Genomic DNA, 22,043 nt, shown 5'->3' with positions numbered 1-22,043 from the left:
GTGATTTTCAGGTTGTAGCGGGCTCAGTTTTAAAGTTAGAGAAGTATACTGGTATCATATGAAACTAGACAACCTAATGAATCCATTGGCACCAACCATGTCATACTAGCTTGCCGTGAAGGAGGCTAAATAACGCTCCAAACTTACACTGAATTTTGGCGAGGAAAAACTGTCATGGCCATTTTCAAAGGTGTCCCTTGACCTCTGACTGAATATGTGTCATTGTTTTGTATTGTTAATTGATTTCCAGTAATAAATATATACATACATTTGCATAAAGCCAGCATATTTGTCCACTCCCATGTTGATAAGAGTGTTAAATACTTGAGAAATCTCCCTTTTAAGGTACATTTTGAACAGATAAAAAATGTGCGATTAATTTGTGATTGTTCGCGATAAACTATTTTTGACGATTTAAAGACTTATTAAGCTTTTAAAAGTTGTTTTCCCTCCAAGTTTTCGGTATACAAAGTAATTCTTTACACTTATTCTGATTCTCTCAGCCTTAATGAGAAAATACACACATGTTCTTTATGAGGAACAGGATACAAAGAGGTCAAATACAACTACACCAACTCTGTTTGAAGATGAGCTGAAAAGCTTCTAAATATAAGCCGCAGTAGTAATGAGCCGCTGAGCGCTCACAACTATGAAAAGCAAACTGATCAAGTAATTGTTTATTTGGAAAGATAGTAGCTTTAAGTATTGGTATCCTTTGTCGCAAAGCTAATTAACCTCCTCCCACGACGGCTGTTTATTTTTATTTATTTAATTCCTAAATACTTCAGATCCGACCCTCTTGGATTAGAGGTGTCATGGCTTTCTTTTTTAGCGCGGAGCCTCTTACATCAAGTGCTGTTCTCTTGCTCTGTGTTTTTTATTTTTTACACGAGAAGAGGTTTGGACTGTACAAAATATCAGCATGTGGAAAGTCTTAGGTCAAACACTGCTACACAAAGTGTTACACCTCTTCTGCGTGACTCTGAGGTGAGAGTGCACGGAGCGTTAAACTCACAGATTTATTTATAGGTTAAAAGGAAACGAAGGAAGACTTACCTGAGGTATCGTGGTGCAGCTCTGTAAATACAACAATCCAGTTAGAGGCATGTTTACTCCTTCTGAGAGGCATCAACACTTAGCAGAGTTTTGTTTCCAGTCACTTATTGTTATGCACATTTTGAAGTATTGCATTAGGAAATCTGTATTGAAACGAAACGCCTTTGCCGAATACATTTTTATGTAGCAAACATTTAAAGGGACTATTTGTAACTTTCAGAAATGCTTGTTAACAGCGACACCTGTGGCCGTGAAATCAACGAAGGTCGATTGCTCGCTCTACATAGACATGAACGAGCATCGCTCAAAACAGTGAGGAGACACACGTCAGCTAAAAGCACAATATCACTCTATATTTCAGCTGCTTGGCAGAAATGTTAGCTGACCAGATGAAGGTCTCTCCATGAATCAGTGCTGATACTGTGTTTGCTTCTCCTGCCTCAGCGCAGGCTTCAGCTGCGGGGCTCCGCAGCGAGAAACTCGTCCTACTCCGACCGCAGCCGGAGGGAACAGGGAGACACCGGCACCCGGTCGGTAACGAGACGACAAGGTTTCTCTCTGCAGAGTCCCATCACTTCACAAGACACGGGAAACCTCTGTTTGTCTGGTGAAGCTGCAGCATTTATTTCTAGATATTCACTAGATATTCTCAGAGCTAAACTAACTCACTATTGACCCTGATAATGCTACCTTGCGAACAACAAATCCGGGTTGAAATCAGCTGGACGAGAGCTAGTTAATGCTAGCTGTTAGCTTCGTGCAGGACTGTGCTGCTTACCGGCTGCTAAATGTTATTTTGTAAAATGTATTTTTTGTCAAGAAGAAATATAAAATAGATAATAGAGAGGGAATTATGACCTGTTGAACTTCCTATCAAATATCTGGTTGCAAAAGACCAAGATAGCGACAGCCAGAATGCTGAACTTGATGCTTCAAAACGACAGTCCACAAACCAATGGGTGACGTCACGTTGACTACGTCCACTTCTTAAATACAGTTTATGGATAGAGGATGAAATGATTGTCATCGTGCAAACTTTCCAGAGTTGTAAAATCCTCCCTCATGTCCTAATAAACCGCTGTGCAGTGTTTTGGTGTCAGATAAGCCTTGAAACTCATGGATGTGTCTCTCAAACTGGTTTAAAGCTTCAGCATACAGGACAGGTCCAGTCCCGAGTGGCTGGCAGCAGCTTTTATTTTGAAAATACCAATCAGATATTATCAGCGTCACTTAAGTTGAACAAGGATATTATTTTTATTTATACTATTTTCAAATCAGACAATCCACATGAGGCTCCAACCAGCACGTTCAGAAATGAAATTTACCTAAAACAAGATTCCAACAGCTTTTTATTAACTTTGCAGCCAATGATGCCGATAATTACCACAGCCATCGTTTGCAGGAGGAAAATGTCATTATGCGTCTTTTGTGTTTTTGCTCATTATCTTTTTGCTCATCACTAATCCCAAACGTGTTGGTGTGTGCACTGTGCATTCCCCCGTTATCTGCAGACAAAATGTACAATTGTCAATTTATTCAACGGCAACATTTCTGGTAAAATAAGTTCAAAGACACAAGGTATAATTTATCTTTACCTGTTTTTATACTGATATCTTGTCCCCTAAAGACAGCATGAACTGGACTCTTTTAACCCTTAGATGCATACCTCAGGTCTTTATTACACCCTGTCGTACTCATTCATTTCATTCAGTCATTAAAGTTTATAGGGTGGTAGAGGTAGAGTATGTAATAGATGTGTGTTACATAGCGGTAATGTTGTGTTTTCCTGTTTGGCCTCATGATGACATTGTTCTGTTACTACTGTATGAGGTATGAGTAATTTTGGCAGTGACGACACAGCTTAATTCCCGACTAATCCAAAGAAATGGGCAAAGAGGTGGAGCGGTGGTGGAGCAGACAGGTAGCAGCTAGCGACCTGGTACGTCACCCACCTGTCACTCAAAGCGGCCATGCTGTCATTATGCCGAACTTTAAGCCTCAATATAATGTTAACGGGTGAGTTATATAAAAATTCACCACCGTACAGTTTACATGAACGGGGAAAATTAAATATAGAGACCAAAACAGTTTTTTGTACCAGGCTGTAAACATGTTTGTTTCTGCTGTAAAGTTGGGCATTTTAACATGAAGGTCTATGGAGATTGACTCACTTTTGGAGCCTCAAGTGGCCGTTTGAGGAACTACAGTTTTTAGCACTTTGCGTTGGTTTCATTTTTCAGCACCGGAGGTTTCCGCTTGGGGTGAATGAGAGGCAAATTGTAAAGTGTTTTGTCCAGTAAGGTAGAAAGGTGCTTTATAAATGCAGTCAATTTACCAAATATAGCAGGCTACGCTGAATAATATGAATGAATCACATCATCTATAAAAGCATCAGTTAGCTGTTTTCAGTCTGTCTGTATATTGCATCTAACCCTATCAAATAAATCATAAAAAAATTAAATCAATTATTATAAAAAATTTCATAAATGGCAAAAATATTTTTTGTGTGTGTTTGCTATTGTTAAAAATATGTTCCATAAAGTTGTGTTTTTTTTTCGGGATTTGATCAGCACTGCCTAGTTTGACCGTTTGGTCGGAGTGCGCGAGTGATTGACAGCCGGCTCTCATAGACGGCAGCTGGACAGCAGACCTCAGGTCAGCTCTGACTGCTTGTTTTCCTTCGGTCTGTGAAATCTTGCAGATGCTGTTAAGAGCACCGGAGGACACAGAGGCACATGATTATTTTCAAGTTACCCGTTTCATGTACTACTGTCACGATATAGCGACTTTTATAAAAATAACTTTCATATCATATCATATTTGCTCCAATCTCGCCAACTTCAGCTTTAATTCGCACGTCAATATATTATTTCGAACTGTTGTTTTTGTCATGAATACTTTCACACATAATATTACACGGCGAAAAAGCAGCATCATTTTTTTCTGGAACAAGGTCGATTTTTCTGAACTTTCGCACCACAAATACAGGCATCAACCAATCACGTTGTGCAGATAGATAGATAGCTTTATTGTCATCGTATTAAATAAAACGAGATTCACAGTTGCCACTTCTGGTCAGCGCTTTAAAACAAATACTGCCAATCACATTGTGTAGAACGGACATATTCAAAACAACACGGAAGCTCCGTAGTCCAAACCGAGACGACAAACTGTATCACTCCTTTCAACCTTGACAAAGGCAGCGCAGACCAGATCCACTCCTTCACTTCTTTCCTTTCACAATAAAAGACATATAATTAATTGCAGGCGAGTATTTAGCATTTTCATGTCATTTAATTGTCAAGCCCCCCGGTGTGTAAAAGCCTTTAATCTGCTTTATATATATATAAGTGCCAGGTCATTAAAGAGCAGAGGTATGTAGGAATGTTTAATAAACATGCATTTATGTGTTGAGAAGATGCCGTCTACTGGAATAGAAACACCAAAAGAACAAAAGAATTGGCTCATGTTTTCTGTCGCTCTGCTCAGATCTGTCAACCTCGGTGGCGTTGTTGTTGTCGCCCCGTATACGGCGAGTATTTGTGGCGGCGAAGGCCGGGGCCAGAGTGAGGGGCAGCTGCCAATGCTGGAACCGGTGTGACAGTTGTAAATGACTGGCCCGATCGGCTCCTTGTAGTAATTATCTAAATGGGCTCATTCAAAACCTCTTCATTGTGGAATCAGTTAATTAATTAGCTGTTTCACTGACAGGATAATGGTGAGAGCATGCTAAATAGATTAGTCTGGAACTTGATTTATCGTTGCAAGGCACCCCCCACCCAACTCTGTTTATCACCACTTCTCACCCCCCCTTCTCTCTCTCTGTTTTTCTCTTGTCTTTGTAGCATCTATAACAGCCACCCATCTACTCACTGAATCCCCCCCCACTAGATACAAAGCTGCTGAGCTGATAAGGTAAATAAATTTTGGATGTAGAAGTGGAAAGTGATATCTAGCAGAACCGGTTGTTCAGTTTCTACACGATGAGGGATACAGAAGCTCAGGTAAGATGGAGAAACTGTTAACAAGGCAGCTGAATAACTGTGCGTGAGTTACATTTTGTTGAATTTGCAGATCACTATCACAAGTATTTATCTTTCAAATGGGAGAAACAATGTGTTGCTTTATCTGATCTCATCTTATCGGCTTTGTTTTCGCTCCTCTAAAGAAAGAAAGATTCTTTTTATGAAAAAAATAAATCCAAAATAGATCACGGATATATCTGCCTGCCAGGTTTGTCTCTTCATAGACATTTATATGTTCATATATAAAAATAAAAATAATTCTTTAATTTAGCACAGAGAGCTTGTTTCAGATAAATTGGCAGGACCGGAATTAACAGACAATGAGGCCCCAGGGCGAAGATGAGCTGCTGGGCCTCTTTAACCCCCTCATCCTCCCACTGTCTGTGCATTATGTGCATCTTCTCTATGTTAGGATGCTACCTGGCCACACATTGAGATAGAAATGTGCAACATATCAGCACAAAACTGAAATAATGAAGGTCTTAAAACGAGGGCTGTCAAAGTTAACGCAATAATAACGCAATAAAAGCTAATTATTTGTGATTAACTTGTGATTTTTTACCTCGTCGCGGGCTCAGTTTTAAAGCTGGAGTAAAGATACTGGTATCATATGAAACTACAAAACCTAAGGAATCCATCGGTATCAGCCATGTCATACTAGTTTGTCGTGAAAGAGGCTAAATAACGCTCTAAACTTACACTTTTTGGCGAGGAAAAACTGTCATGGCCATTTTCAAATGCGTCCCTTGACCTCTGACCTCCAGATGTGTGAATAAAAATGGGTTCTCTGGGTACCCACGAGTCTCCCCTTTACAGACATGCCCACTTTATGATAATCACATGCAGTTTGGGCCAAGTCATAGTCAAGTCAGCACACTGACACACTGACAGCTGTTGTTGCCTGTTGGGCTGCAGTTTGCCATGTTATGATTGGAGCATATTGTTTTATGCTAAATGCAGTATCTGTGAAGGTTTCTGGACAATATCTGTCATTGTTTTGTGTTGTTAATTGATTTCAAATAATAAATATATACATACATTTGCATAAAGCAGCATATTTGTCCACTCCCATGTTGATAAGAGTATTAAATACTTGATAAATCTCCCTTTAAGGTACGTTTTGACCAGAAAAAAATCGATTGACAGTCCTAATTTTTGTATAAGAATCCCTCTCTTCCTGTAAAATATTACAATATTTTTCTTGAACTCTTGAGCAGAGCGGGGTCGTACGTTTGTGTCTGGATGTCAGTTGGTATCAGGGTCCCCATTACTCATTAAACATGATGTCAGCAGTATTTATTGGGACTATTTCGTCGGTTAAAAGTAGTTTGAAGTCGGGTGAACGGACCCTTTAATACAATTTAATTTTCCTTAAGCAAGGCACTCAACCTCCAGCAGCTTCAGAGTGGTAAAATATACTGTCATTGAAATTGCGTTGCTAGGAAACAGCTTAGGTCCAAGTGTATTTCCTTTATTTGTTGATAATAAGAAATACTGCAACATTAAATAAACATTTAAAGTGTTGAAAAAACACTGAAACCTTTTATCAGTTTGTAAATACACTCAAATGCAGCGTGTCTGCTTCAAAGAATAATCATAATCACGCTACGTTAAGCAGCAGACAGTACATTTAACATATCCTTTTCTATACATTCACATATATTCTCTGCTCTGCCAGAGCCGCAGCTCAAGTGGATCAAGCACAATGACCACTCACCCACTTAATAATGATAAAAAATAATTCGGATCTTCAAGTGCTCAGCCCTTCCTGTTTTATTCTGTACACTATTCACACCAGCAGATGATAGCTGATGGTGCGCGTTGGCCTTCGAAATGAATTGGAACTGAACTTAAATGAATTTAATTGAATTGAACTCGATGTGCTCGATAGTCTGATGCAGCGTCAGAAATAATAAAAGAATAATCTTTGGAGTGTGACTACATTTCGATGCGTATAAATCATATATATACAAGAGCGGAATAATGCATGAGCTGAAGAGTATTTAAAAAACGCTCAAATGAGAATCTCATAATCTGGTTTACAGAGACAAAAACACAGGTCTATTTATAATAAAATCTAAAATCAGACAGTTGAAGGCACTTGTTATTTGAATGATACGTTGGGTCAACTCTTGGTCAGCTCTAAATTAGTCCCGCTAATGTTTTCATGTGTCAGCGGTGATAAGCAGAGAGAAATAAAAACACCCACACATCAGATTAGCACAAAGTCACATAAAAAAAAGAATCTGATAAAATAGTGTCGGGAGGAAAAAGACAGACGTAGGTTGTAGGGGCGGAGTGTTTGGGGGGGAGGAGGAGGATTATTGAGACACAGAAAGAGTGTGTAAAAAAAAAAAGAAGGTGTTATTGAGAGCACTGGAATCACTTGATTAATCAAGAAAGAGAGGCAGAGCTCTCTCCTGCCGATGTCCAATCAAAGCTGGAGCAGCTCTGTGCGCTGCACGGCGGGCCAAATCCTCTTGTTGCTCCACCAGGAGCATGAAAGCCAGGAGGGGAGTCTCCTTTTGTCCGCACAAAGGCAACCCTAACGTGCTTTCACTGCGACAAGGAATGGGAGGGCTGTTTGAAAAACAGCCAACAAGAGGTGCGAATAAGATGCCCATTCATCTCCCGAGCTTTACACTAATTCCCCCGACCGTCTCCTTTTCTTTCCTTCGTCTGCTCCGCCACAAAACAACAAACAGCGAGAGGGAGTGAAAACACTAGGATCTGGGGGGCTTAGAGCAGACGTGTAATCCCTGCTACTTCTGACCCTCCATCGGTGTGTAAGTCCCTGACCTCCCCATTGAGGGGCCGGGATGTGTGACTAAAGGACGGGTGACCCTCGCGCACACACATTTGCACTCATACACACATCCTATTGCCCCCAACGCAGCCCCTCACTCACACACCCCACACTCCAAGCCTTTTAAAGAGCTGAGCTAAGGAATTCAGGCTTTGGAACACCTCTGCGGCGCTGAAAAGAGTGAGTCTGTGAGGAGTCTATAAGTAGGGCCAGGCCTGATCGTGTTTCTTTTCTCCCACCATTTAATTCGTCTTTAGAGGCCATCTCGTTAACACGATCTTCCCTCGCTTTTTTCTTACCTCCGTCCCCTCTCAGAGAGACCCCCCCTCCCCTCTCCATCTTGCCCAACTTCAAAGGTCCCCGCCAGCCGAGGAAAGAAAGTCACCTCTTTCTTCCATTCAGCGTCTCTCGTCTCTTCTCGCTCCTCTTTTTCTCGCCGTGGCTTTCTTTCTCTCCGCTCTCCTCGCTTCTTCCCTAAAGCGGCCGCCGAGAAATCATCTCACTTTCTGCCGCTGCTTTGCATTTGAAAAAAGGAGTAATTAGCCAGAGACTGCGGGGAGGGGGAGACGGGGCTGAGCGAAGGAGGCGTTGAAGAGAGAAAGAGAAGAAGAAGAAGAAGATGGCCCCTCCTTGCTCTCTGTGTTCCCCCACCTTGTCCGCCATCAAGCCCAGAGGCCAGTCTGTTCTTCACATCCTTTACTACACATCCTCTACCTGCACATCCTACACATCCTCTACTACACATCCTCTACCTGCACATCCTACACATCCTCTACTACAAATCCTCTACCTGCACATCCTACACATCCTCTACTACACATCCTCTACCTGCACATCCTACACATCCTCTACTACACATCCTCTACCTGCACATCCTACACATCCTCTACTACAAATCCTCTACCTGCACATCCTCTACCTGCACATCCTACACATCCTCTACTACAAATCCTCTACTAACACATCCTCTATCTGCACATCCTACACATCCTCTACCTGCACATCCTACACATCCTCTACTACACATCCTCTACCTGCACATCCTACACATCCTCTACTACACATCCTCTACCTGCACATCCTACACATCCTCTACTACAAATCCTCTACCTGCACATCCTCTACCTGCACATCCTACACATCCTCTACTACAAATCCTCTACTAACACATCCTCTATCTGCACATCCTACACATCCTCTACCTGCACATCCTACACATCTTCTACTAACACATCCTCTACCTAGACATCCTACACATCTTTACGAACACATCCTGTACCTTCACATCCTCTACCGACGCATCCTCTACCTACGTATCCTCTACCTGCACATCCTACACATCCTCTACCTGCACATCCTACACATCCTCTACCTGCACATCCTACACATCCTACACATCCTCTACCAACACATCCTCTACTGACGCATCCTCTACCTACGTATCCTCTACCTGCACATCCTACACATCTTCTACGAACACATCCTCTACCTGCACATCCTACACATCCTCTACCTGCACATCCTACACATCCTCTACCTACGCATCCTCTACTACACATCCTCAACCTACACATCCTCTACCTGCACATCCTACACATCTTCTATGAACGCATTCTCTACCTACCTATCCTTTACCTACACATTCTCTACCTACACATCCTCTACTACACATCCTCTACCTACACATCCTCTACCTACACATCCTCTACTTGGGGCGACGCAACAGTCGGCCTTCATCGCCTTCATTGTTCTTTGGCGTCGGCTTAGTGTGTCTGGGCCTCGAGGGGGCCCCGAAAATGAAGAGCCACTGATTTCTTTGCAGCTGCTCTGCTGCAGTTCAGCTTCTCATAAAAACATTTTATTGCAGAAATGTGTCTTTTCATAAATAGAGAAAGCGCTGACACATATTTGTGGCCACATGCCGGGATTATAAGCAACTATTCTGTCCGAACAATGTCAAAAACCCAAATCCTATCACGGTTATCTCACTTCGTGCGTATTTCATTTCAGGACCCGGTGCAGTCCCTGTGGTGTTGCTTCAATTCATTCACTGTGTGACAGTCTATTTCAATAATCTACATGCGTATAGCCATAAGGCAGAGATAGGCTCAGCCCAAGCATATCTAAAGGTGCAGTGTAATCCTGTAATATGCAGAGTAGTGAGGAAAATTCATTCTCCCCTCACGCCCATCGGGGTCTTAAGCCCCCTGATGCAGCTGATAGGGATCCGGTGTTATCTCCACAACACAGAACAATTTAACACACTCACCCTGCCACACACACACACACACACACACACACAGAAACCAGCCCCATGACCACCTTCTGCATGTGCGCACACACATTTGCACACAGCTGCTTCACGTCAAAAGGAACATTCAAATGCACATTGACTCTCCCCGTTCACGTTTCTTTCTCTACATCTCTGTGGAGCTACAGCACACACACACACACACACACATACACACATGCACACACACACACACATGCACACACATTAGTAGCTTCCTCCTCATGTACCCTCTTACCTCAGATTCCCCACTGTAAAGTACCACAAATGACAATCAAATGAAAGCATGGCTTTCCTCTATATTCTGGTGATGATGTATTTCTATAGTTTGTTCAATGTGGAAAAAGAGAGGAAGCAAGAGGAGAGGGAACGAGGAGAGGAAAGGACAATAGAGGAGAGGTGACGAGGAGAGGAAAGGAGAATAGAGGAGAGGAAACTAGAGGAGGAGAAACGAGAAGGGCCAGGGGAAATAAGAGGAGAGGAAACAAGCGACGATAGTAGAGGAGATTAGGAAACGAGGAAACAAAATGAATGGAGAGGAAACAAGTAGAGAGGAAACAAGTGAAAAGGAGAGTAAACAAAATGAGAGGAGAGGAAAAAAGTAGAGAGGAAACAAGAGAAGAGCATAGGAAACAAGTAGAGAGGAAACAAGAGAAGAGCATAGGAAAGAAGTAGAAAGGAAACAAGGGAGCAGGAGAGGAAACGAGTGGAAATGAGAGGAGGAAAGGAAAAGAGAGGAGAAAAAAGGCGGTAGGAGAGGAAATGAGAGGATAGGAGAGGAAACGAGAGATGAGGAAATGAGAGGAAGAGAAACGAGAAGACCCAGAGGAGTGGAGAGGAAACAAGATAGTAGAGGAGATTAAGAAACAAGAGTAGGAAATGTAGAGGAGAGGAAACAAGGAAAGGAAATGCGAGGAGAAGAGAGGCGGGAGGAGAGGAAACGAGAGGATAAGAAAGGAGAGGAAAGGAACCAAGAGGAGAGGAGACAAGACAAGACAAGTGGAAACGAAAGGAGAGGAGAGGAAACAAAGAGAGGAGAGGGAAGAAGGGGAAACAAAGGGAGAGGAATAGAGTAGAGGGGAAACGAAAAGAGAGTAGAGGAAACGAGGAGAGGAAAGGAGTAGAGAGGACACAAGGAGAGTAGAGGAAAGGAGGCAAAAGGAGAAAAACCAAGTGGAGTGGAAACAAAAGGAAATGAGAAGAGATGAAACAAGGAGAGGAAACAAGAGCAGAGGAAATGAGGAGGGGAGTCAAGAGGAGAGGAGAGGAGGTCATAGAGAGCATGAGGGTGCATCCAGAGGAGACGATTGAGGACCTTGATGTTGGTTTAGTCTCCTCTCTCTGTTTGTATAGTCTGGTCTGGTTGCTGTTGTTGACTGAAGCTCATATCACTGTTTTATCTGAAGCAAAGTTGAATGCGTCTCCAGACTCTCCATGACGCCTCGCCGTGCAGCTCCGTCACAACAAAGCTTCACTCCAGCAGCTCTACGTTTCACTGATAATTCTGCCTGCTCGTGCCTAAATCAATATTCCTTCTGTGGTTTGTTTTCTGGAAGCAGCCATAACTTGGCACACGAGTGTTGATCCTTGGTATGGCACATATGGGCCGTGGTGTTAATTCTTAGCACTGTATATCCTGCGCTGTTGATTGTGTCCAGTGTTGACTCTGGAGAAGCGCTGCTTGTTGATTCGCTTGTGTACATCTGCTGTCAGGGCCCCCAGTGGTGGCCCGCTAAACGGGAAGAGCCTGCCTGGCAGAGCGAGGGTTGTTTGTCTGCTTCCAAACATATTGATCTCCTGCAGAAGGGAAAACATTAGCGATAGCGTCTGCACAGGCTGGGCTGGAGGTGGGTAAATAGCTTTGTCAGGTCTGGCGAGCCTCCTCTGCCTTGTAGGAAATGAATAGCAGGTGTATTTGCTGAGCGTTTGCAGGAGGGAATCTCCTGCCAGGCTGACGAGGCAGGCGCAGCGATGGGATGTCACAGCAGACCCTGACTCCTTTTCTAGTCACTAATGGGTGTTTTTAAGAGAGGAGGCTTTGTCTGTATATCCTTACAACAATCCTAGATCCTCCTTTTGCTGGTCAGAAATAGGAAATTATTGATTTAAAGGTCCAGTGTGTAGTATTTAAGGAGATCTATTGGCAGAAATAAATGTTTTCATTACAGTATAATCACCTGAAAATAAGAATCGTGTTTTCTTTACCTTAGAATGAGCCGTTTCTATCTATTTATTACACGGCTTTGTTGAAGACTCGATTCTGATTGGTCAATCACGCCGTTCTACGGTCTGTTATTTCTTTATAGCAGACCGTTGCTATGTATAACAGACCGTTGCTATGGGCGCAGCTCTGATCTCGAACTCTGGTGGACCGTTTTTGTGTCAAATGATTGATTTCTTAAGTAAGTAGCCGTGTAATAAGCGGGATAATGTATAGCTAGCGGGTCATTGTTGTGAAATAAACTCTGTACATAGAGCGGGTCCTCTTCACGGAGCCGACTGCCATGTTTCTACTGTAGCCCAGAATGGACAAACCAAACACTGGCTCTAGATAGGACCATTTTGCGTTTTCATGTTTTCACATCGGCCACCGTAGATCTCCTACACGCTCGGCACACGGAAGAAGTTTCAGTTGGTTGCAATCTGCAACCTCGCCACTAGTTGCCGCCAAATCCTACAAACTGCACCTTTTAAATAACACTTAATTTCTTATGATGAATAGATTTTTATTTGCTTGTTTTGCAAATTTGCTATTAAAAATTAGTCAATTTATATAGGCTTGATTCCTCATAATAAATGACAAAAATCCCAGAACTTCACTTATTGTCTTTGCACTTCCATTTAGCACCCAAACACACAGCAGACAGAGACAGAGGAGGAGTCCAGGATATGAATATTTAACAGTAGCCTCTTGCAGCGCAGAGCCTGCCAGTCATTGTCAAATAGGACTTAATCTTTTCAATTTCTGGGTGCAAATATTCACACTGGCCACTGTTTGTTGCCCAGATTAATGAGGCTCTCTGCCCATAATCCTCTGCTGCTAATTCAAGTGGCCGCCGGTGCGGTTAGCCAGGGGAGGACGGGATGCTGAGAGCACATACATAGCCGAGATTACCTCCTCCTCCTCCTCCTCCTCCTCCTACGCCTCCCTCCATCCCCCCCTTTTTTGCCCACTTTGTCGTGCTGCTGAGTCGAGTCCAATTCACCCTCTGCGTCTGCACACAGCTGACCAATGCAAGAGTGGGGTATATATATATACAGTACATATATATATATAGAGAGAGAGAGAGAGAGAGAGAATGGCTGGGACAATACAAATGCATCTGATCATTTGATTAGCATCATAAAATAATTTCTATGGTGTTTGTTTACATCTTGTAGCAGGAGTTATGTAATCATCATTTCGTCCGTGTAACCGACAGTAATCCAGCTGGCTTGCAGCCCATTGAGCCTTAAAAAGCAAAGCATATAGCAAACACACGTCTAAATAATTTAAATATCTGCAGTGATGGAAAAGTAATTTAATTCTTTCCCAGTTATATTTTTTTTTTAGTGAAAAGCCAGCAGCATTTAACATTTCTGGCATTCAGCTGAAGGGAACAACCTCGGAATAGATTTGTCTTTGTTGACAGATGTGATAAATCCGTTTGAAAATATGCTTAACTTTTGGACCGTTTTTTAGAAAAACTCTTCTTTACACTTTAATAGTTATGTATATAATAGTTTGCTGTGTTTTTTTTTCATTTAAGAATGTCTTCACCAACATGCCTACAGTGAAATTATATTGCAGAATTGAATTAGAAACAAGTTATATTGTTTTAAACTTCACTCGACACCCTCTTTTGCTGTAACTCTCTGGTTGATGTGACACTTTGTCGGCACACTCCTTTAGCATTAAAACTAATCATGCCTGTGAGTAAGTCAAGTCAGTTTATTTATATAGCACAGTTTAAAAACTACTGCTTTACACAGGAAAAAGGAAAAAGGCAGAAGTTGACAAATGACACAAACACATATTGACGTTTCGAGAGCCAGAGAAAAAAGGGTGGGTGACGTTAAAATTGGAGTAATAAGGCATGATTTTTATTTATTTTGTTAGTAGACGTGCATCCTCACCAGCTGAAGGCGTCTGACTGACTCCCAGATATAAAGTGCGTTATGCAATTATCCAGGCAAGAAGAACTAACAGCATGAATTATTGTCCTCGAAATCTCTAAAAGAGAAAATGTGTTTGACCTTGATGGTAAAAAGATGACGTAACAAAAGCATCTATTTGTTTATCAAATTTGAAAGTCAACAATGCAAAATATGTATTCAGATATTTCTGTTTAAGCCAAACAACATCCATACATCCTTTTAGTTAACTCTACTGAAGGCAAGGAATCAGTCGTCAAACATAGTTGGAGGAACTTAATGAAAAGTGATGAAAATTCAATGAATTAAAGGGACTATTTGTAACTTTCAGAAATGCTTCTTAACAGCGACACCTGTGGCCGTGAAATCAACGAAAGTCAGCGTCGGGCTCGTGCTTGCTCGCTCTAAATACACATGAACGAGCATCGCTCAACACAGTGAGGCGACACACGTCAGCTAAAACCACAATATCACTCTATATTTCAGCTGCTTGGCAGTAATGTTAGCTGACCAGACCAAGGTCTCTCCATGAATCACTGCTGATACTGTGTTTGCGTCTCCTGCCTCAGCGCAGGCTGAGGCAACGGGGCTCTGCAGCGAGAAACTTGTCTCCCTCCGCCCGCAGCCGGAGTGAACAGGGAGACACCGGCAACCGGTCGGTAACGAGACGATAACGTTTCTCTCTGTAGAGCCCCGTCACTTCCCAAGACACGGGAAACCTCTGTTGGTCTGGAGGAGCTGCAGCATTTATTTCTGCACAAACGTCCACTGTACATTCACTAGATATTCTCAGAGCTAAACTAACTCTTCTGCAGTGTGGAGTGAGCGCACATTCACGTCTGGAGGTGGAGCGAGTACGCGAGAACGCGCGGGCTGTGTGAGTAAAGGTAAGCAGGCAGAGGAGCGGGGAAGCCGACCACACGCGAGCGCGCATATGCGAGCGCGTATGTATCCCGACCCGGTACATTTATACGCTTAGAAAGTTACAAACAGTCCCTTTAAGCTGAAATATTGTTTGAGTAAAAACAAAAGATCATAAAATGAGTTCAAACATTTAATCTAAAATTCTAGCCTTAATAATATGCTGCTGCTGTTTAATTCGTAGATTATTTTTCCATTCTTGTAACTACTCTGCATTCCTTAATATTTTGTTCTCTGACTTTCTCTAAGCTTTTTCATGTTTTTCTCTTTCCCTCTGCATGTCATGTTGTTCAGACATTAATGTCCCCCTACGGGATGAATCCTACTGACTTTGGTGATCCCCTGACTTTTAATCTAGCGTCACCATCAGGTCAAACATTTTCATTGTTCAATACTTTAGTTTATGACCAAATATCTGCAAAACTAATGACATCCCCATCAACCTCAGCTTTGCTTTGTATTTAGTGCTAATTAGCGAATATTAGCATGCTGACACGCTAAACTAAGAGTGCGTTCCAATCCGCGTACTTCTGTACTTACACTTACTACTTTGAGTGCATAAGTGCGTTCACACTGGGAAGTACGGCAAAATGCAGTGCACTCAAAGTACCCAGATGTTGTACTCAAAACAGTCAGATCGTTGAGTGTGGAACGCTGGACACTTTCCACACTCAACGGTCGCCATCTTGGCTACGTAGCGGAAGGGGCGGAGCCACAACCACTATTCAAACATACGTAGATAACAGAATAAAACAATACAATACGTAAATATACCGGTGCATTTTCAGCCAACAGGAGGACACATCGTAGGCATAGGCAATGACGTTGGAAACGTAATTTCCACTCTGCTTTCATTTTTTTTCAGAAGATATTTTGGCGGGTAGCGAGCCGCGGTCAAATGTTGCGATCGTCATTTCCGGTCAGTGCGCCGCAGAGTATTCGATTTGAGACGACCCTACCCCGCTGAAATTTACGCACTACTCAAGTGAGTACAGAGTGCACAAAGTGCACTACATTGAAGTGTACTTCTGGAAGTACGTGGATTGGAACACACTCATTGTACCTGCTAAACATCAGCATGTTAGCATTGTCCCTGTGAGAATATTAGCATGATATGGTTGCCAACATCTTCTAATGGAAAAAAGGAACCCAAACATTTGCTCTATAAAATGCTCATTTTGTCCAAAATGACGGGTCTGAATTATCACCCATCACATTTACCAAAGCCCATGTATTCAGACAAGCAAACACACAAACCTGAGTTTTGTATTTTTGAGTGACAGGAATACGTGTGTAACAGATTATCATTCGAGCATTTCCTTTGGGCTGTGCAAAACAACATTTTAGCATATATCTTATTTCTCATTCCTTAGAATAAAATAGAATTGCATTTTCCCATTCCCCTTTTTTTGCCGGCGGACTACACTCGTAGGTTTTAAATCGAGTCACGACCCGTGAGATGAGCGGCATAACATGACAGACAGGCTGAGGGATGGCAGATCAGGAGGGTTTCCTTCTTCCTGTTTTAATAATAGTCTAACCTGGGATATTTCTCTCCGATAGATTTGCACTGAATTCTCAAAATTACAGAACAAAGTGCGTCCCTTATCAGTTCAACATGTCTTTTTAGTTTCCAATTACGGGATGATTTCTTATTTTAAGGGGACGTCTGGCAACACTATAGCATGCTGACGTTAGCATTTAGCCAGCTGTGCGTAAGTTCAGCCTCACAGACTCTAAACAATGATGAAGATTATGATTTTTCCTTTGACGAATGTATCCAACAGGAGCAGTTTCTTGCTATGAGATGTAACACAGTGATGCTGTCCTTCGTTGTGGTTCATACAGAAGTCTACATGTCTGTCAGTCGGCTGGTCCCGCTGCCATGGGCGGTCCAGATATCCGGCTGACCCTCCTGATCCTTCCTCAAGGTGGCCGAGATGAGGGCAGAGGTCGACGCCTCACACACTTCTCACTCCCACTCCCTCGGAGGTGTAAAACACTCTCCCAGTCAGCTGCCTCCACCCCTTGTATTTCCTCTGGTTTTTCTTCCCAGGAAATGATGCCATCCCTCTCTCCTCCTGGTTACTAACCAGAGCTCTTTAACTAAAAGCACCTTCCATCCATCGCTTGGTCCATTAGTGCTGCCAGATGGGGGAGGCTGGGTCCTGGCGGCAGTGTGTGACCCTACTCTGATTAATAGAGTAGGTGAGGGCAAAGGTGCAACGCCCACCCCCATTCATTACCTCATTAGGATGGCCCACAGTGAAAGGTGATCTCCCTCATTATATCTCAATGACAGGGGCTGAACTCAACACAGTGTGAGCCATGCAGTCATGCTTTTTACTCTCCATCCACCTGTCTTTTTACACTGCGCCAAATAAAGTCACACCACTTTACCAAGCGGTTGACTGCAGGAAGGAAATCCAACCTGATGAACGGCAACTTGTGACTCCGTCTCCCCCCGGAACAATGCTCCAATTATCTATTCACAGGTGCTGTGTACAGTAGGATACAGCATCAAGTGTGTGTTTATTTGTCTGCACGCGCTTGTTTGTGCGAAGTATAATGTGGGATTTAGTGCTCGAAGGGTGGAAGGTGAATCTGCTTGTTTGAATTACTCCTTTATTCTGCGTGTTTGAGAGGGTTATATTTGAGACTCCTGCCATGTTTGTTTTCCTTGATGATAGCTTTTTCCCCCCCGTTCTGCCTGTCCTTCTATTCACAACACTTTTATTCATTTCACTGCAGATTCCTGGTGAGCAAAAGTGCTTCACATAAAAGTAAATAATGTTGTTTTTAATTCAAGACACATTTGAAAGAGTAAAACTGTTGCTGCAAAATATTAAAAAAAAAACTGAGAAAAAAATCTTCACACATCCAGAGGGAAGGTTTCTTTATATAAAGGTGTATGAATTCTAAACAACATCCAAACCCTAATCTATCTTTCTTCCTCTGTGCCGTAGAGCTCCTTTAAAACACATCAACGCGCCTCACTGTGTCACTGGGTGACATGTTCCTTCATCACCATGAACACACACCGTCCTGCTGCCACTAATACTCACTACAGCACCAAATTGGGATTAATCCGCCGCTGAAAGTAGTCCCCGATAAATGCACTAGTTCCTCCTTTTTGTTTGTTAAAAACTACTGTATTAATCTCATTTTTTATCTGTTTAAAAAAGACCTTAAAGGGAGATTTATCAAGTATTTAATACTCTTATCAACATGGGAGAGGACAAATATGCTGCTTTATGCAAATGTATGTATAGATTTATTATTGTAAATCAATTAACAACACAAAACAATGACAGATATTGTCCAGAAACCCTCACAGGTACTGCATTTAGCATAAAAAATATGCATAAATCATAACATGGCAAACTGCAGCCCAACAGGCAACAACAGCTGTCAGTGTGTCAGTGTGCTGACTTGACTATGACTCGCCCCAAACTGCATGTGATTATCATAAAGTGGGCAAGTCTGTAAAGGGGAGACTCGTGGGTAGCCATAGAACCCATTTACATTCATATATCTGGAGGTCAGAGGTCAAGGGACCCCTTTGGAAATGGCCATGCCAGTTTTTCCTTGCCAAAATTTAACGCAAGTTTGGAGCGTTATTTAGCCTCCTTCGCGACAAGCTAGTATGACATGGTTGATACCAGTGGATTCCTTAGGTTTTTCTAGTTTCATATGATAGCAGATATCTTCACTGTCGCTTTAAACCTGCACAAAGATTGATTAATGCGTTAAAGAAATCAGTGGAGCTACACGTGAGAGACTGTCCAAAACGATTCATCGCTTAGAGACTACAAAAACCCGCAAAAGGCACAGAGCTCTTGGAGAGAAATCAAGGAGGCCGTGGGATACAGCCAGGAGGAGGAGGATGACACATTATATGAACTAATTCTTCCAAGCATACTCAACCCTGAATGCATTGTTGGTTTTGGTCTTGGAATTTGTTAACAATGATAAAAATGTACAAATAACTCCAGTTATATCATTTAAAGTGGGCCAATGTAATCTTTCCTGAACAGCAGACAACTGTAGGATAACGATGAACGTTAAAGCGTAGTGTAACAGTACAGTAGGACATACCAGCCCATTCTCATTCCCAGGGCGTCAAATACTGATGCTCTTTCACGGCTGTCGCCGTTTGATACCGCCGCACAAGGCACCCTTAAAGTGGCAGTAGGAAGTATATTTTTGGCATCACTAGGCAAAAATTCCATAATAACCTTTCAGCATATTGTAATTCAAGTGTTCTGAGAGATAACTAGACTTCTGCACCTCCTCATGGCTCTGTTTTCAGGCTTTAGAAAATTTAGCCCGTGATGGGAGACTTTGACCAATCACAGGTCATTTCACTGAGAGAGCGTTCCTATTGGCTGTGCCAAGACAGCAGACCTCAGATCAGCTCTTACTGCTTGTTTTCCTCATGTCTGTGAAATCTTGCAGATGTCGTTAGGAGCACCGGAGAACACAGAGGCACATGAGTATTTTCAGGTTACCTTTTTCATGTACTACTGTCACGATATAGCGACCGTTTTATAAAAATAACTTTTTTTAATCAATCTCGCCTACTTCAGCTTCAAGGTATGTTGTCGGTATGAAACGCACAAGGCTTTCCATTAACTACAATGTAAACCCATCTGCAGCAACAGTAAACGCTCAGAGAAAGTGCCGTAGTGACGTAGTGTAAAGAGCAAAAGAGACACGCCGTGTGGGCGAGAGGGGAGGTGGATGGATCCAACAAACACAGGGCTTTCATCCAGGAGACCGCTATTCGTGTCCCGTGTGTTAAGTTTCAATTTCACGTTACAATTAGCTGTTAGTTTGTGTCCCGTGTTGACAACGTTCAGTGTCATTTACACTACAAACATATTAGTTTTTAGCCGAACCATTTTGTTTTTTCCTAAATCTGACTAAGTGGTTTTGTTGCCTACACTAAAGCAAGTGTTTTTGTGTAATTCACATTAAGCATGTGTTAACGGAGACCGAAAAGTGACGCAGAGGGGTCTGACAAAGCGTCAGTATGTGACGAGTTGGGATGAGAACGCGTTGGACAAACTTACTATAGCAATACCTAATGTTTGCTCACACGATGTAATGTTGTGTGTGAGTGTATTGAATTATTTAGGTGCTTGCTTTATTTCTTATGGATTCAAGTTTTCATTTCCAAGAGTGAGAAAGTGTTTTTTTCTTCTTTGAAAAGCTCCATAGTCTTGATCTACCTTTATATAAATAGATGTGCTAATTTATTTGAGCACCAACAGAGAGATTTATAAATGACAAATGACGTGTGTGTGTGATATGTGTGCACGCTTATATGCTCGAATGTAACCGAGGCCTTGAATATTTATATATTTGTGAGCGCTGGTTGGCTGCCTCCAGTGGGACAGAGGTGTTGGTGGGCTGAGCAGAGGGAGACGGCAGCGGGGAAAGATGGAGGGGAAAGAGAGAGTCCCTCAGGCGTGTCCGGGCTCTGATGGCTCCCCTGACAACCTCCTCTGTAATGGTCTCCCTCTCTCTCTGAGTGCTGTGAAATTGCAGGCCGGCGCTCTACAGCTGAGGACTCCGAGGAGACAAACGGCCTTTTAATTCAGAGCGCAGAGAGGTGACGGAGAGGGAGGCCCTAAGGGAGGGCTACCAGTCAGACATCCATCATACTAACCTCTCCCTTGGGACCGGCCCTGCCAAAGAGGGGCCCTGGAGGTGGTCTTGAGCGTACGTGTGTGCGAGCGTGCATGCGTGCGTGCGCGTCTTCGGGGTTGGGGTGACACCGCATGCATGGAATGGCGGCTGCAGGAAGGAGAGGTTTAGGAAGCGGTCTGCTCAGGTGTCCAGGCTGTCAGGGTGGAGGGGAGCGGTGGCGGTGGAGGTGGAGGTGGGAGGTGGGAGGTGGGGGTGGATTTCTTTTCTCCGTGTCTCACATTTATATATTTCTTCTTTTCCCTTCATTTCAGCTCACAGTGCACAGCAGCGCCCACAAAAAAGAGAGCTACTCCACCAGAAAGAAGGTCCTATTTGCTTGTTTTTAAAAATATTTTCTTGAAATTCAATTACTGCAAACATTAACCTTTATTTCTGTCATCCTTAGTGCGCAGATTCTGTAGGAGCTCGTACCGAAGGGACACCGAGAGTTCAGGGTTTGTGGACATTGCTCACAGTGTTAAAATTACTGAGAGACAGATGGAGATGTGCAGTTGCGGAGGTATTTCATGAAGGCCTCTTAGCAAAGAAAAGGGGGACCGATGCTCAGATGTTGATCCTTGAGAAACATGTATTGTGATGCACCTGGTAAACTGTTGTGGTTGTACTAACATCGCTTCTATCCTCCAGAGTAGATTCATAAATATCAAGCCATTTATAAAATTCATCAAAATTATTCTTGAATGATTTGGAATCCTTTATGAAACTTCTTCTGTAACTCGGCTCAAAGGCTTTCGGATCTTTATTTAACGTGCTGAATAACAGCAATCCATCCTCCGAGCGCTGTGAAGGCTTCTCTCAAATAGTTTGTGAGGAGGCAGAAGAGAGGCAGGAATTCACCAGCGAGCTCTGAAATTGTTGAAACTCCAAATGAATTCCAGGCTTTGAATGTTTGAGCTTTACTTTGAGATCGTATAGAATTTAAAGGATTCATATTTTTATCGAGAAATGTTTGACTTAAGTGTCAAGGGTTGTAACAATACATCGAGGTATACTACAGTATGAAGTGTGACATTTATCATACCGTGTACATCTGCTGAACAAAACTGACATAACACTGTGTGTTTGAGTTAAAGGTGCAGACGAGAGCAGCCTGGCT

General features: G+C 42.7%; 1 protein-coding gene and 1 long non-coding RNA gene across 4 annotated transcripts in view; one reads left to right on the top strand and one right to left on the bottom strand.

The window, feature by feature from the left end:
• lhx5 (LIM homeobox 5) overlaps positions 1–22,043 on the top strand; it is a 79,262-nt gene that overhangs the window by 32,554 nt on the left and 24,665 nt on the right. The gene's annotated exons all lie outside the window — the stretch shown is intronic.
• On the bottom strand, positions 1,040–20,155 carry LOC119478728. Its single transcript, XR_005204489.1, has 3 exons — positions 19,991–20,155; positions 19,757–19,758; positions 1,040–1,051 (listed from the first exon to the last, which is right to left on the bottom strand). It is a non-coding gene; the product is annotated as an uncharacterized LOC119478728 (long non-coding RNA).

The sequence above is a fragment of the Sebastes umbrosus genome, chromosome 19 (assembly GCF_015220745.1).
Source record: "Sebastes umbrosus isolate fSebUmb1 chromosome 19, fSebUmb1.pri, whole genome shotgun sequence".
Taxonomy (NCBI): Eukaryota; Metazoa; Chordata; class Actinopteri; order Perciformes; family Sebastidae; genus Sebastes; species Sebastes umbrosus.
The sequence above is the reverse complement of the archived record's forward strand: the minus strand, read 5'-3'. Positions and strand labels throughout refer to the sequence as shown.